Source organism: Micropterus dolomieu, linkage group LG07 (genome assembly GCF_021292245.1).
Source record: "Micropterus dolomieu isolate WLL.071019.BEF.003 ecotype Adirondacks linkage group LG07, ASM2129224v1, whole genome shotgun sequence".
Lineage (NCBI taxonomy): Eukaryota > Metazoa > Chordata > Actinopteri > Centrarchiformes > Centrarchidae > Micropterus > Micropterus dolomieu.
In genome coordinates, this window is record NC_060156.1 from 23,429,695 (window position 1) to 23,445,941 (window position 16,247).

The 16,247-nt window shown below is 40.3% G+C and overlaps 1 long non-coding RNA gene across 1 annotated transcript; it reads left to right on the forward strand.

Moving 5' to 3' along the window:
• Positions 1-1,266: 1,266 nt before the first annotated feature.
• Positions 1,267-6,074, forward strand: LOC123973861. Its single transcript, XR_006825715.1, has 5 exons — positions 1,267-1,389; positions 2,308-2,372; positions 2,575-2,633; positions 3,315-3,407; positions 5,155-6,074. It is a non-coding gene; the product is annotated as an uncharacterized LOC123973861 (long non-coding RNA).
• The last annotated feature ends 10,173 nt before the right edge of the window (positions 6,075-16,247 follow it).

A 16,247-nucleotide genomic window follows, 5' to 3' on the forward strand; every position in this document is an offset into this window, starting at 1 on the left:
GTGACGACGGTATCGATGACCCGGGCCAACGACCCCACTGAGGTTAAATAGCTGAGTTTCCCTGCCAGTCAGTCAGAACTGAAGAAGTCCTTTGGATGAGGGACGAAACGTCTTCCAGTATCTTCAACCAAGTCCAGTTGCCCTTGATTTTAACCTTCGTTGGATAACTATGACCTGGATGACTGAGAATCTTCATAGACGTCAGTTCTTTTACTTCTTCAAATTCTGTTAATAATGTTAGTTCATTTCAGTTCTGGCCAAAACTTACAAATTCTACCTTTTTTTAAAAATGTTGGTCAAAAAAGTACAAATTCTATATAGGTCCAGCTCTTGCAGGGCACGGTAAGGGTATGACCTGAGCAAAAACAAGTAAAGGAAGGGTCATCAGCAGCTCCTTAGCATAGGATGTCATTAACTTCTGGTTCCGCCACTGGTTTAGCAATGCTTTCAACATATGTGAAATTTCAGAGGGTGACAGATCTGATTCCAGTCCAGCAGGCTGTCTGTAAGTCAGCTTCTCTCTGCATACTTCAGTCATGTGTTCTTCATGCTTCTTCTGCTGGGAATTCTTTGCAGAGTCTGGATCCATAAAAGTCCTCTTCAGTGAGGCCATGGAGAACAGAACAACATGGAAATGTGGTTTTTACCGTGCATCTTGTAGTAGATAAATGCAATGTACAAACTCCCCCCAAAAACACAAGGTGGTATTGTGCTTTTTGGCTTTTTCCCTCTCCTTTATTGAGTTATATATCTTTTTTGCACATGTAACAGGTTTGCAAAGAGAAAAAGCCCAAAGTCCAGCCCAAAGATTTCAAATATTGATTTTTACGAGAAGTGATGGCGGAACAAAAATGTGCTTGAAGATTTTTGGAGTTGAGGAGCTCCACAAGTGGCTGCGGGGAAAACCTGTGTCCACCCGCGGGAGGAGCGTATGAGGCCAGCCAGCCGCCCGCTCACAGAGCCCTCTGCTCCCGCCGTCACACAGACCGCTGCAGCAACAACGGCAGAGGAAAACACAGCTGGAAGGTTTTCATACCGCTTATCTGTCTTTACATTCTGAGGAATGCACTGAAAAAAGGGGAAAATGGGAGTTGTTCACTTTACAAATAAACAGTTCGCATACATGACACAACTGATTTATGTTCCTTCTCTGAAAATATGTCAATCATGTAGAATTATTCTAATCTTGAGGAATGTTTAATTTTTAAGTCTCAGTCATGTTAAGAGCAAAGGAAGTTGTTATGTTTTGTCTGGAAACTCCGCTCACTGCCAGTAACATCGAGCAACACGAATTAGTCATTGTCAAAGTCAAGGTTAGCTAACGTTACCACTTGTTATTTAGCTTTGCTAAAGCCCTTCAATGCTTGGAGAGCTCTCCACAAGGTAAAGGTAATTAAATCTTGTCAAATGTCTGTCTGCATTATAGATATTCCTGTTAGACGCATTATGTTCACTGAGCTGAGGTTTTTAAGGACTAAGTTAGCAAAAACAAGCAACATGAATAGTTAATGGTAATGCTAAGGTTAGCTAACGTTGCTACTTGCTAGCTTTACCTATGCTAATGAGGGTGACTATTTTAAGTGTATTAATAAATTTCACAATGTGTGCACAGTTAATAAATCTCACAATGTGTGCACAGTGTGCTTTTATAGTTTGAACATTCATAGAACAGGTACAGTAGTCACTGACTTTCAGAGGACTATTAAGAACAAAGGGGCTAACAGTTAGCTTAATGTAGTTTTAGTCTGCAGACTGCTGCACAATGAAATTCAACATGCAACTTAATGTCACACTTAACAGTAAGGTTAAGCATCATTCTAGAAATGTAATGTTAAAAGTTCAGACTTAACTTCGACCACATTCTTCACAACTTATTCTTTATAAGGTTAGTCCAGGCTCAAGTGTAACTGCACTTTTTTTTTATGACAGTGCACGTGCTCTGTGCTTATTAATTAGAAAGCAGCACTTGATAAAGTCGGTAAAGTTAATGTTCTGTGTTTTCTAAATTTAGCTTGGTGAAAGGTAAACTGCTCATAACATCAGCACTTATTTACAATACATAGATATCCCTCCAATGTCCTCAATATCGTTATCTCCAGTAACTCCATGTAGAGGAGGTGCATTACTCTGATTAAAGCGATTCTTACTTTATCCTTATTCCTGACCTTATGTTTGATAATGTTTAATAATACTTTACATTTTCTGTTGGAATTAAAGCTTGGATGTGCTGCCTGAGATTAAAATTGGCAAGAAAATTTATCTCAAATCATCCATCCATCCATTGTCAACCGCTTATCCTGTGTACAGGGTCGCGGGGGGATGGAGCCAATCCCAGCTGGCATCGGGCAAAAGGCAGGGTACACCCTGGACAGGTCGCCAGTGCATCTATCTCAAATCAAGTTTATTGATTTAAAATGTTTTATTTTTGTTAAATAGTGTGATGGATAAAGGATGAATGCTGAGTATTATTCAAATACCTTTATCATTTTAATTTTAAACTTGGATACGCTGTGTTACAAACAGGATGCTTCACCAGCTAGGAGAAATAATATGTATATATCTTTTTCTGGATAGGTACTTGGTGTTCCTCCAGTTGAGCTCTCCGCTTCGTACCTTAGGCCATGCAGTAAATGGTGAGTAATACACAAACCGCCACATATTGATTTTCGATTTTTTTTACTAGGCCTATTTACAATCGTATTTGATTGCAGAGCGCCATACCGCATTTGCACAACACATCCTCTTGCTCATCCCTCTCTCTCACTCACCTGTCCCTCTCTTTCTGGCTCTCTCTCCCTCATGAACACAGCTGCACAAATCTGTCCAACACAACACTGTCAATGTTGGAGACCCAGTTTAAAAAAAAAAAAAGTTATTAGCAAGCATGTAAAGAGCCTAGCTAATAAGGAGAGCTATGTTAATGTTAGAATGCAGCTGGATTTTCGAGGCTAGCACGCTGTATATAGCTGATAGTCAACATCGACTGCACTGTCATTCTGTGGGAAACACTGGACTTGTTTAAACTAGATTGTCAAGACTTTCAAAAGATCCTGGGTATTTTCTTGCTGCAATCTTAGGTAAAATCTAATGCAGTCTAATACAGTCCTGTAATAAATCCTGCTGCCATGAAGGTTATAAGGTGCTCTATTTGTTGTCACAGACCACAAAGAGTCTGCCTGTAGGTTTGTTTTGACATTTATGCAGCATTTTGGTTATGTTTGGTAATGAAGGTACTAAAGAAATGCTGTGTATATGATGAAATTTTTAAGGACTCTCAACTCTATGACTTGTTCTGCTTATTCCCCCTGACTTAGGATGATGACAATGATGTTCGGCGGGAATGCATACTCAAGGGGCTGTGTGTGTACCTCAATGAAGACCCGGAAAAATGAGCGAGAGAATACACTGTGAGTATAATTATTACGGTTCAGTACTTTGATTGACGTCACCTCTACAGTACCATTAATGTCACAATCGATCTCCTTATAGTGCTGTGTCATCCTTATTTTAGCCACTTTCACAGTTTTCTTTGTACATACTGTTGATAGTATTTACTGTTTGTTTTTGTAAGCAGTGTTTTCATCAATCTGATTACCTTAGTATTTTCAGAAAGCGAGCTAGCTTAGCTACTAAAATGAAGAAAAGCAATATGGCTTATGAGGAGTGCTGTCAGTTGTATGGAGTTTTGCTCAGTCTGTGTGTAAGTTCTCACTCAAACTGATGCTGATAAAAGGGCAAAATGGGCAGATAACATTAGGAAGGAGACATTCACCATCACCAGTCGGTCCAGGGTGTGTAGCAGGTATTTTGGACACGTGAGAACAGCCGAGAACAGACACCTGCCGGGGGCTCATGCAGCCTGTTGTTACTCAACACTTCTGTGGTTTATCAGTGAAGTGTGTGGATTTGCACACTGAAGTCTGTGTTAGTGACAAGACACATATATCTGCTTTATGCTTGTGTCCTATGAAATGCCTGTATCCTAGCTGACTGCCTAAACTAGCCCACTTTCTACACTTTAAAAAATTAACAATAAACACTATTAAGTATGTGCAAAGCTAACAGTGAAAAGTGGCTAAATGAGTATAAAACAGCACTGTAAGGAGATCGGCAGTGAAGTTAACAGTACTGTAGTAGAGCTGACAGGAAATCAGCTGACATGCGGTTCATGAAACAGGGGACATCACACTGCATTGTGAAAGTAGTACGCTCTTGACTGTGGAGCGAGCGTGAGTCTGTGAGTTGTCAGGAAAGAAATAAAAAAACTGATTAGCTTCAGTTCAAAATTGTGCCTTTGTTGACCAAAAGGCACTATGTGAGGCCATGGAGAGGGGTGGGGACTCTTAATGGTAAATATTTTCTAAAATCCTTACTGATTTTCCATTATATCCTTCATACTTTTGCCAGTATGACGTGAAGTTGGCATTAAATTTAATTCAAAGTGAAATTATCTGAATAATCTGAAATTCGGTTTGAATTACTTTTTGATGAATCATCCAGCCCTAAAAGCAATAGATAACAACTCTGTGTTTCTCTGCAAAATGTTAAAATGTGTCACCAAATATACCCAAGTAAAGTCTGAGAAATATTAGACTAACTGATAATGACGGAATTGTTAGTTGCTGAACTCTTGATATTCCATTTAATAGACACAGTATAATTCAAATTCATAAACATTCACTGACAGATCCCGTGTGGTTACATAAAATACATTGACCTTTTTATACAAAACATTAGAGTATTGCTTTGGTACTGGCTACATTTCCTAATGCCAAGCTGTTTACATGTCAAAGTTCATGAATGCTAATATAGACTAGGTATATTGTGCAACTGTATTTGTAGGGAAAATCTTAAATGGCTAAAAGTGATTAAAAAAAACCCAACAACACAGGACTTGAGTAACTGGAGACTCTTAAAACTCCAAATAGGAGCAAAACATTTTTTATTATCATAAACTTATTATAGCTATCTGTTCATTTCACACAAGACCTGGTACTCTTTTGCTGCTAAGGTAAATAGAGGCCCGGGCCACAATTTGAAGAATCAGTTATCAGTTCACGCAGATACTTAGTATGATGGTTTCTGTGCATAATAGGCTTACGGTATTTTTTATTTCCTCTCATATGGCTTCTTTTGTGACTGTGCATTCTGCAGGCAGAAGACAAAGACCTGAACCAAGGAGCCATTGAGGAGAGCTTGGTGGGAATACGTGAGATGCCACTGATGGACCAGAGGACACTGGGATTGTCCTGGAAGGCCAGGTGGTACTGCATGATCTGGACAACGTTGCCTTAGCTGCTGCCATCTTGTTTGGACTAATGTATGCCTTGAACCTCAACTACCCTCCTGAACTTAAGTACTCTTTCAAAGTGCTCCAGAAAGTTGTGATGGAGCTGGACGAGAAGAAAGCCCAGAGACTCAAAAACAAACTATAAGTGAGCTGTTGCCATTTTAGGCAACCTGGAAACAACAGTACCCTTTCTTCTTGGAACATGGACCATTGCTGCTTTTTTATTGGACTGGACTTTTGACACTTATGCAACTCACTTGCGCTGACTTTATGTATGTATTTGTTTACTGCAAGTGTAGTGTATTTGTTTCAGCAGATTATTTCTCTCAGGGCCATGTGTGGCAAAATGTATCTCTTTCATTTTATGTCAGCTTTGTCAGATGTGGGAGAACTCCCAACAGCTTCCCCTATTTTAAAATGTACAGGTGATTTTGTTTTTTTGCACGTTCGTAACTGAAATACAGAAGTGGTGGGAAAGCAATTACTCCTTAATTCTATTACTCTTTAATTCCAGAACCCTTGTAGTTAAAGGAGCACAATAACTTTCCAAGCACTGGATTTACATTTACCAACGTGTAATGATTTCATTACATTTGTCTTTTTTGTTAAGAGGTTGTAATTGTAGTGGATGTATTTTGCACTTTTTAGCATAATTTTGCAAGACATTTCTGCATTAATCTGGCTTTAGTATAATTCCCTATTGATGCTGGTTTTATGTCATTCAGAAGGTTTTTAATGACCAATAGTGTTGCCTCAGGTTGTAGCAGAATGTTTACAATGCACTCTTGATAACTTGTAAGGAAAAAGGTGCTTTGTTTTAACGTGAGAACAGTTTGTATATGTATCCCTTTATTTGTGTATACATTGCATTGAACCGATTGAAGTATTGTTAGTAACTCTATTTTTTGACAATACAGTTTCAAAAGAAATGTTTTTGTGTATGCCTTATTTGTTCTGAAAACTGTAGGTAAGATTAAAAAGAAATCAGCGTACAGAAATACTTTTAGCATGTAGAATTTATGCAGAATCTATATGAGACTAACTTTAGCAGGTTAGGTTGATTTAGTAGAACAACACTGCATATACTTTACATAAAAATCTCATGTTGCTTTAGTAAGTGATAATTGAATACACTAAACATTAAAGGGAAACATTAAATTAACACAAACAAATGATGTTGGGTATTTACAGAATAATTTAATATATTTAACATTAACAAATAACTTGTTGGTTTTACATGTAAGAATTCAGTATATTAAACTGAAATTAATCATTTTGACTAAAAATAAATATAATATGTGCAACTGATGTACATATTATTTTTATGTAAGTTCAACAGACCTTTTTTTTTCAGTGTGTTGAAACGTTTTAACTTAAAAAAGAGAAAGCTGTGTGGATCGCTGGTGTGTGTGTCGCATTGAACATTACGTCGCGGCAGTTGTGTGTGGTGTCGCTATGACAACAAGCTGCAATGGAAAACGGAGCAGGGCCGAGTAGAGTCGAGTCTATCGATTTGCGCTATGGTAGCATTTTTCGGCAAGGCAGCATAGATCGTCAGAACACCGGCAACAGTTCAACGTTTAGTCCTGATGGTAAGATGTGGAACAATGATGTTGTGTGGTTGTGGACTTGTGAATAACTTATACCATCTGCTAGGTTACTGTCGCAGTCTGAAGCGGCTTTGATTTGGATCACACTACCTTGTTTCTTACGACCCGCCCTTCTCTGCTTGATTGGCTAGTAGTCCTTACCTGGGAACTGCGCATGTGCAACTACCAACAAAGATTTTGTACAAGTAAGATGCATCACTCTGTAGCTCGAGCGTACAACACATAGGGTGAAAAGAGGAGCTGCAGCAATGTGCAGTATGAGAAAAATATGGTGTTTTTTGAAAATTAAACCATGTAAACCTGCTCTGGTACAACCTCTAAATAAGATTTTGAAAAATGAGCATAATACTACCTCTTTAAAATGAACAAATTAAGATACAGGAGAATTGGCAATTAAAAGCGGATGTGCTTTTTGGACAATTTGCCTTTGACTTCATATATTTCGAAAACTGTCACAGTAAGCAATATCTCACTCTAAAGTGTGGTAGCTGAGGTGATTAGAGTGGGTTCCACATTAATATATGTCGGGTGGTTTCCTGACTTTTCCTGTGCACCATGTGCAAGTGTCCCTGAGCAAAAAACTAAGGTTTTTCACTAATCACCCCAGTGCTTTGACAAGATGGTCCAGAAGAGGCTGACATTTCTTTGGGGAATCCTGTGTGACACAGGAATCAATTTCACTGATCATCATGAGACAGTGACAGAAAAAAGTCAATGGGAGAGGACACTGCAGGAATAACAGGTCCTTTTATTATAAATATTAATTTTTAATATAATTAAACGCTATTTTCAGACTTTTTTTATCTGGGACAGGATGGAATGTCACAGGGATTTATTTTCACTCTGTTATGGGATTGATTTGTGGGAGGGGGATGGGACAGGAGTGAAAATCCACTCCTGTGTCATTCTCTACTCCAGATCTGTCCTCCTGCCGTGTTAAAAAAACCAAAGACTCAGGAAGTGACAAATGAAAAAAGAAGGGTAGGATGATGAAGGGAAGCAGAGTAGTGGGAAGACAGATAAAGAAAAAGAGAGCGGAACCAACATTTAAAGGGTAAGAGGAACCAGGTAATAATTTTAGATGTCTACCTGGGGAATTTGACGTAACGACTTCCACAGATACAACATTCCAGGCAGCTTCACCCCCACATCTTGTTGTATCCTCTGAAACTCACCCCTCTTCCAGTCCCTCTGTGCCCCTCCATGAGGGACGATGATGTCAGATCCAGTATTTCACAGCCAGAAGCGGGCGATGACATGGACAATTTGGCCTGTGAGTTCTCTCCAACATTGAACATGGTGTTACGATTACACGCTCCACTGCAGGTCCGACATGCCAGGGATGAAGGGGTGTGTGTGTGTGGGAGCCGGGGTTGTAGACCTTTTAAATAACTTTCATAGAGTACAACTCTATCCTTCTCTCTCCTCGTAAAACAGAATAACACTGATAGATATGCTGCGATACAGTGAAGCAGAGGAAGATTCCAGGAAACATGCTCATTTCTCCTTTGCAGCAGTGAAGTCCAAAACTCCGCCTTCACTTCCGGTCCAAGTGGTCTCCCACACACAAGCAGAGGGCAGAGGAAGGACTTCTGGAGTGGGTTTTGGAGTGTACAATATATTTATTTATTTAATTTTTTATTTAACCTTTATTTAACCAGGGGAGTCCCATTGAGAGTAAGAACCTCTTTTGGAAGGTGACCTGGCCAAGACAGGCAGCAGCATATAAAAAAAAATACACATAGGTACAGACAAACACAGAAGACTAGTAAGCTAACATTTCATAAAGGCATTTTAAATCATTTTTACAGTCTAAGAGCATTTAGACATTAAGGCATCTGCCTCTAAGTCTTTCATTTTGGATTTAAATGCATTTAGCGAGATTAATTCAGTGAGTTTCAAGTCCTTTTGCAATGTATTTCATGCTGAAGGTGAAGAATACAGAAATGCCTTCTTTCCCGTTTCCATATGGGTATTTGGCACAGAGAGCATAAAGAAGTCCTGAGAACCCAAAGAGTGTTGCCCATTACTTTTCTGCATGATATGAACACATAGGTAGCTTGGCAGCAGACCAAGAATTGCCTTATATATGAAAGTGTACCAATGAAATAGCCTTTGGGTGGCTAGAGGAGGCCATCCAACCCAAGAGTATAGCTCACAGTGGTGAGTCAACACTTTGCAATTTGTAATGAACCTCAAGGAAGCATTGTAAGCTGTGTCAATCATATGAAGATTCTGTGCAGAGGTATGCATATATAAAAGATCACCATAGTCCAGAACAGATAAAAAAAGTGGTGGCCAAAAGTTGCTTTGTTACATTAAAAGAAAATAAAAACCCAGTTTTAGCCTCAGGATTTTCACCAGGTACAGCACATGTGGCATAAAAGCAGAGAGTCATCAATCAAAAGACTGAGGTATTTATAGGAGTTAACAACCTCTATTCCTAACCTCCCCTCAGAGTGACAACCGCAGGGATGCTTTGTGGCCTGGTCCTGGATTTGGTAAACAACATAAGTTTGGTCTTATCTGCATTTAGAACTAATTTCAGCTGCATAAGGGTATTTTGGACTTCGATAAACGCATTATGCAAATATTCAATCACTTGTACAAGAGTTGACGCACAGCAATATATGACAATATCATCAGAAGCGCCATTGACTTAGTCCAGAAAATGCGCATCTGTGTATGTGAGTGCACTGCAGGCCGCAGGCAATGGAGTGAAAAATGGAGAAAGGCACTGCAGTTAATGTGGTCTGAGGGAAAGGCCAGTAGAGAGACGCAGGAGGTCTTTGAGACCCAGAAGGTTGCAGATATATGTTCAGAGAATCAACGCAATATCCCAGTTAGATAATCCAGGAAGGAGAAATCCACATACAAATCTTAAAAATCCCGTTTGCAATGCACTATATAAATGCTTTCCTTTACTTCAGTTTAAATATTTTAAAAACTAAAAAGTTAAAGAAAAACTTACAAAACTTAATACTGACACTGACATGCTGCCATCTTGCTATATCACTCAGAACCAGCCTCTAGCAAAGAGGGAAACATAGGAAAGAAAAATGACTTTCTTTTTTTGTTTTGTTTTTCCTTTTACAGCCAGTTTGGGTTTCATGGCCATAGCAGGTGAAAACCTGAGCAGGTTTACAATCACTTAGGAGAACTGAGAGTAAGAGAGCAGTTTGGCTGAAACCCCAGGGTTGGCCTTCAGAAGGGGACTGGAGCACAGCTCAGCCTCCGAGCCAAAGAAACTCCAGGAAACCCAGCAGAGATAGCTCAGTGAGATATCTGATATGGAATATCTGAGTAATGAAGGGAGCTGTCTTTCTGGATGTAAAAACAACCCCAAGCAGGTATTCTCGCCCAAGCCTGGTTCCTTGGGGCATGATAACTACATGTATGAAATTTCACAAGTAGTAGATAATGTCAATGAGACACAGATGGGATTTCCTACAGATGCTCAAGCAACACAGAATCCACAAAGCACATGTTTCAAAAGTATTTGTGAAAAGTGTGAATGCTTTTTAAAATTTTTGTTTCCTGATCTTAAAGTACGCTTTTGACATTCAGATTTTTTTTTTAACTGAGCGTAAACAAACTTTTTTAACCTCGATATTTAATTTTGAGACATGTGGGTTTTTTTCCACATACAGCAGAACCAAAGACAATGAGTCTGACCCTTTTTTACAACAACAAGAACAAATCTTTAATGGGAAAATGCGTTTGTTTTAGGCTGCCTGGGTGACTTTGAGATGACCTTGGCTGTCAGCAGATAGTAAATAAAGAGGAAGCTGCATGTGTTGAGCAGGCTGTCATTGTGTCAGGAAATCAGTTTGTCTCCCTGACTCTCCTCCTCTCTAATGTTCTTTATGATAACTGATTTAGACATAAATTAGTTTTCAGTGGTAATTTGCTTGAATTTTACCCAATTTTAGTTATTACATACAGTTTATTTCGCCTCTTCTGAACAAGCACTTATCCCAACAATTACCTAGTTCATTCAACAGTCCATCAATCAAACTTTATAATGTCTTTTGGAGTTTTTTCAGGACATGGGAAGTTTGTCTCATGAAGATGTATCCATACTACATACTCTAAAGTCCCTTTCAGACAGGCACTCTTTACGTTAATATGATGGCAATTATATTTGCTTGAATTAGAGCCTAACTTTTAGGTAAAGATACGTAGGATTAGTGATGTGTCCGTCGTGAATGAGGCAGCTCTATAACCCAGCTCCCATTTGAGAGCTTGAACAGGAAACACTTCCTTGCTGAAAGATGTTATAAAAACAATATTTATCTAGCTAGCAGCATACAGTGTCCACGTCAAGCAAAGTGCCAGACTTAAAGTTAATGTAATTTATGTTTATTATTGCTTAATAAAATTTGTTTATGTGCTGATGACGTGTTTTCTTGGTAGTTGTTTAATACATATAGGTGTGTTTTTGACATGGAACAATAATTGGATTACTGTAAATAAGTAGATCATGGTCACTGTTATTAAAGCTTTTACAGGGTATGCAGTAATCTGATGTCCCCTATACTTTTATTCATCCTATTTAATTTGATATTGAAAGCTCCCCATTGAGTCATTTCATCCTCAACCTTCTCTGCTATTGTTACAGCTCGGATTAGGCATCTAAATAACTCGACACCTTTGCAGCCTGCATGTCATATAGGCTGGCGATTGTCCCTCTTAAAATTGCCAGAATTAGTGGCTCCACAGGAGTCTGCGTGGCCGTGGCTTGTGTGAATTCTCAACACTAAGTGTCACGTTCATGTTGGATACTTCAGACCTATAATGGTGAATTATCCGGCTCACAGGAATTGGCCACCATACTTCATTCACAGGAATTCGGCAATGACAGCCCTCTCCCCATGGAGGAATAAACATGGAGTCTTCACTCACCACGTCTCTCTCCATTCACACTTCTTCACCCTCAGCTCTGACACATCTGCTCACTTCAGCATACAGATATCAGCGCTGCCTAAGGTGTGTGCTGACAGGAGTAGGTGTAGATTGTTTAGGGTAAATACAGTACAGGAAGTTAAATTGGCAATTTGAGGGTCAAACTATATTGTCTGTGCCTTCGCTCCATGTTTTGATTTTAGTACGCTTGAAATTTCTCAAAGATTTGAACTTCCTTCTTATTTTCCTTTTGGAGCTGGGAAAGATTTTAGATCCCCATAAATCGATCTTCAAAAACAAATGAGTGAAATTCCCTGCACAGACTCAAATCATCTTTGTTGTCTCATGTCAACGGTTTAATATGTTTTCAAGACAATTTCATATAACAGTGTTTATTCACCTCAGCATAGGCAAGAAACACCTGCAGTGGACATGGTGAGTTGCATTCTGTCTCCTATAAGGACTTGTTGAGTCATCCAAAGGGAAAGGACTGTTTTGACTTAAAGTAAGCCTCCCAAGCAACACTTCATTACTTACTGTGTACTGCTCTTGTTTTAATAGGTGTAATACTAGCTCCCCACAGATACATGTGCAACAATCTTAGCCAGTACCAGTGTCTGCAGAGTTCTGCTTTCTGTCTGGAAAACCATGAAGCATAAAAACAGGCACAGGAGGAGGAACGCAGGAGGAAAACAGGAGTATACAAAACTGCACTACCTTTCAACATAGTGTTGGTGTTAAAACCTTTGAATAACCTTGACAATACTAGGATGGGAGGCAGGATTTGTATGCGGGCTGAGAAGTTTAGCCAACAACTCAGGGCAAAAAAAGTCTACTGGGTAATGCAAAAGGGCCTCTGACAGTCATGATAGAGGTCCTCAGTTCTTGGACAACGGCTGATTTCACAGCATACAAAAAGACAGTGTTGAGACATGTGATTGTTGTGCTTGTTTAAATTGGTTACAGATCTTATATGTCATTCACAGTATCACTGTTTTTCTAGACTTTTGTTTTGTATTGTTTTCCTCTGTGAGACAAATGTGATTCTGTATTCCCTGTTTGAAACTGACATGTGAAAGATTGTGGGGCTTTCCTGACATCTATTGACATTCCAAAACAACCCTCACCTAACACATTTATGCCACCCATGACCTTGGTGTTGTTGTTTTTCTCATGTATTCAGAGGAATAGAGTGGTGAATATAAGCACTAACAAGTAGTCTTGATTTCAGGGACATCTGTATTTTATGAACAATCCTACAATTTTGGCAAGATCAGTGTGGCAGTGGGACTGCTGCAGAGGAAGAAAGGACATTATATTTAATAAAAATCTTGGTTCTTGATTCATAATTTTGCGGAGAAATGTCCCAGACGTGTTGTGTCTGGATCCAAATTATAAAATTCCCACTGAGATTTACATATGTTTTGGATTATTTGTGTAGCCTTACAGTTTAGTTGTGTAAACAGAAGTCAGGCATTGAAGTGTGTTAAGAGAAATTCTGAGACTGCACTGCTAATCTGTGATAAGTATTTGGACAGTGATCAGTAGCATCTTGCACTTCAAATATCTACATTGTTTTATTAAACAAAGTGTTAGCAACTTACACCACAGGTGAGGCAGGCAGTCCAAGAAACAAGCAAATCCAAAAACAAAAAGTCAAGGTTCTGGAAACCCAAAAAAACCCATCCAAACTTGTCAAGGAATAGGCAGAGACATCTGACAACGTATGAAGATGAAATGACAGAAACCAATGAGAAGACACAGACTTAAATACACAAGAGGGATGTGATTAATACGGTACAGGTGGAAACTATCAGGGAAGAGCAAACAATCAAACCAGTGGAATAACAGCAGGAAGTGAAGTGACCAGAAACGAGAGGAGAGGAAAATACCAAAGTAAAACGAATAAATGACATAATGACAAAACAACACAGAGAACGAGAAACTCTGAGACAGGAAGTAAGTAAACAGACACCCAAAGAAGGATTTACAAAAATAAAACAAGAAAATAATATCCCACAAACCTAAACCCATGACTTCTGAAGCTCATTTATTTCGAGGGGACCTTTGACACACACACATGCACACACATGCACACACACACACATAGGGACATTGCAGGGACTTGCATTCAATCCCTGGAGACTTACCCCTAATCATATCCATGATCACTACTTGCCTTCACCTAACCCTTATCCTAACTTTAAACCAAGTCTTCACACTAAATGTAATGATTTACATTATGGGGACTAGCATTTTTCCCCATAAGGAAGCAAGTCTCCACAATGTGAGTGTGTAAACAGATTTTTTATGTCCCCACAACATTAGTAATAACTGCTGTTACAGCTGCCGAAGGCAGCCGCGTCGGGGCATGTAGTTTGCCCCGACGTGTCCTTAGTGGAAACCACCATTTCCTTGCTCGTTAGATCTGTGTGTTATTGAGAGTTGGTAACTCACCCGGGTTTATCTCAGTATTGGTCTGCAGAATTGGGCTAGGAGAAGCTCATCACTGATTACTTACACCTGTTAGAAATTACTTGTTTTAGATACACTAGGTTTAGGGGTGCTGCGCTCCCTGTGTTTTGGTTTTTGAACGACGGCTAGAGAGGTTTTTGTTTATTCTTTTGTAAGTAGTTTAGTAATCCCTCATTTAGGAGGGATCTCTTTTTGTTATATTTGGTTCTTTGTTTTACGCACCACCCGCTTGCCCATTTTCTGTGTGACCTTTTTGTTGTACCGGACTGTTTAATAAATAATCTTTCCACCCATACCAAAGCCATCTGGTTTAAGTTTTACGTCTCTCCTACCCCTAGAGAGCGGGGACGTAACATAATTGGGGGCTCGTCCAGGATACACTCAACTGAATCTGGTGGAAAATTATTTGTTACTCAGTTTAGGGGAGTGCAGTTGGCTGACTGAGCTATGGCAGAGCATTTTGATTTGGACTCATTTATAGTCAACCCGACCCTTGAGAAAATTAGCAGTTGTCGTAAAGATGACTTAATTCGTATAGCCACCCATTTTGGAATCACGGTTGCCAAAACTTTATTGAAAAAGGATCTCCGGATCCGGATTATTGATGGCTTGATAGATCAGGGGGAGATTGTGCTACCTGAGCAGGCTCAGCAACCTGTGGGAGTGACACTTCCAGCAGCCATCCCTACAGAGATAGAGGATGTGCCTGGCCGCCAAGCTCAGCCTGATTTGGGGAGGGACGGCGCGGCAGGTGAGCGGATGAAGACGCCGTTCACACTGCCATGCTATGATCCATCTCCACCCAGCAGCAGTGCTCGTTCCAGGGATGAGGCCCGGATGAAAGTCCGACTCGCCCGTCTCCAACTTGACGCACAGGAGAGGGAACGGCAACAGCACTTGCAGCTTAAGCTGGATGTTAGGAGGCTGGAGCTAGAAATGGAGGTTGACAAGGCTGTGAGACTGCGGAAGCTTGAGCTCGAAAACTCCAAGGTGGAGCAGGTTCCACCGTCTGCCTCAGGTAGGCCACAACCCTCTCCCTCCTCTGATACAGCTATCGATTCAGCTAAAATTAATTTTGATGTGGGTAAGCATATAGCTTTGGTACCGACCTTCCGTGAGACTGAAGTGGATTCCTATTTCTGCGTTTTTGAGCGCATTGCTGCCGCATTACAGTGGCCGCCTGGAGTCTGGGCTCTCCTGCTCCAGTGCAAGCTCCAAGGTAAAGCTCAGGAAGCCATCGCTGCATTACCTCTGGAGGACAGCGTGAACTATGACAAAGTGAAGACAGCCATTTTGCGCATTTATGAGTTGGTCCCTGAAGCGTACCGACAGAGATTTCGGGAGCATAAAAGAGAGCAGGGCCAGACGTATGTTGAGTTCGCTAGGGAGAAAGGCATATTGTTTGACAAATGGACTGCTGCCAGTCATGTTACTGATGTTAGTTCACTCAGGGAGCTAATGCTTCTGGAGGATTTTAAGAAGTGTCTCCCTGACAGTGTGGTGATGTACCTGAATGAGCAAAAGGTGCAGACACTTACAGCAGCTGCTACCTTAGCTGATGAGTATGTGCTTACGCATAAGACTGTTTTCTCCACGGTAGCAGGTGGTAAACCTCGCAGTATCCGGCACACTCCACCCTCACCGGCGCTTAGCCCACCCAAAGCAGCACAAGCTAAGAAGGATGATCGTAAGTGTTACTACTGCCATCAGAGCGGACATGTAATCGCTAACTGCTACACATTGAAACGTAAGGAGCAATCTCCTAGAGTTTCCCAGCCTAAGGGTGTCGGTTTGATCAAAGCAGAGGCCCACACGCTTAGTCATATAGATGAGTGTACAGATGTAGGTGCCTGCTTTAAGCCTTTTGTTTTTGAGGCATGTATTTCACTTACCGGGTTACCTGCTGACCAGCGCCTAGTTAAAGTATTACGAGACACTGCTTGTTCTCAGTCAGTGATTTTAGCCTC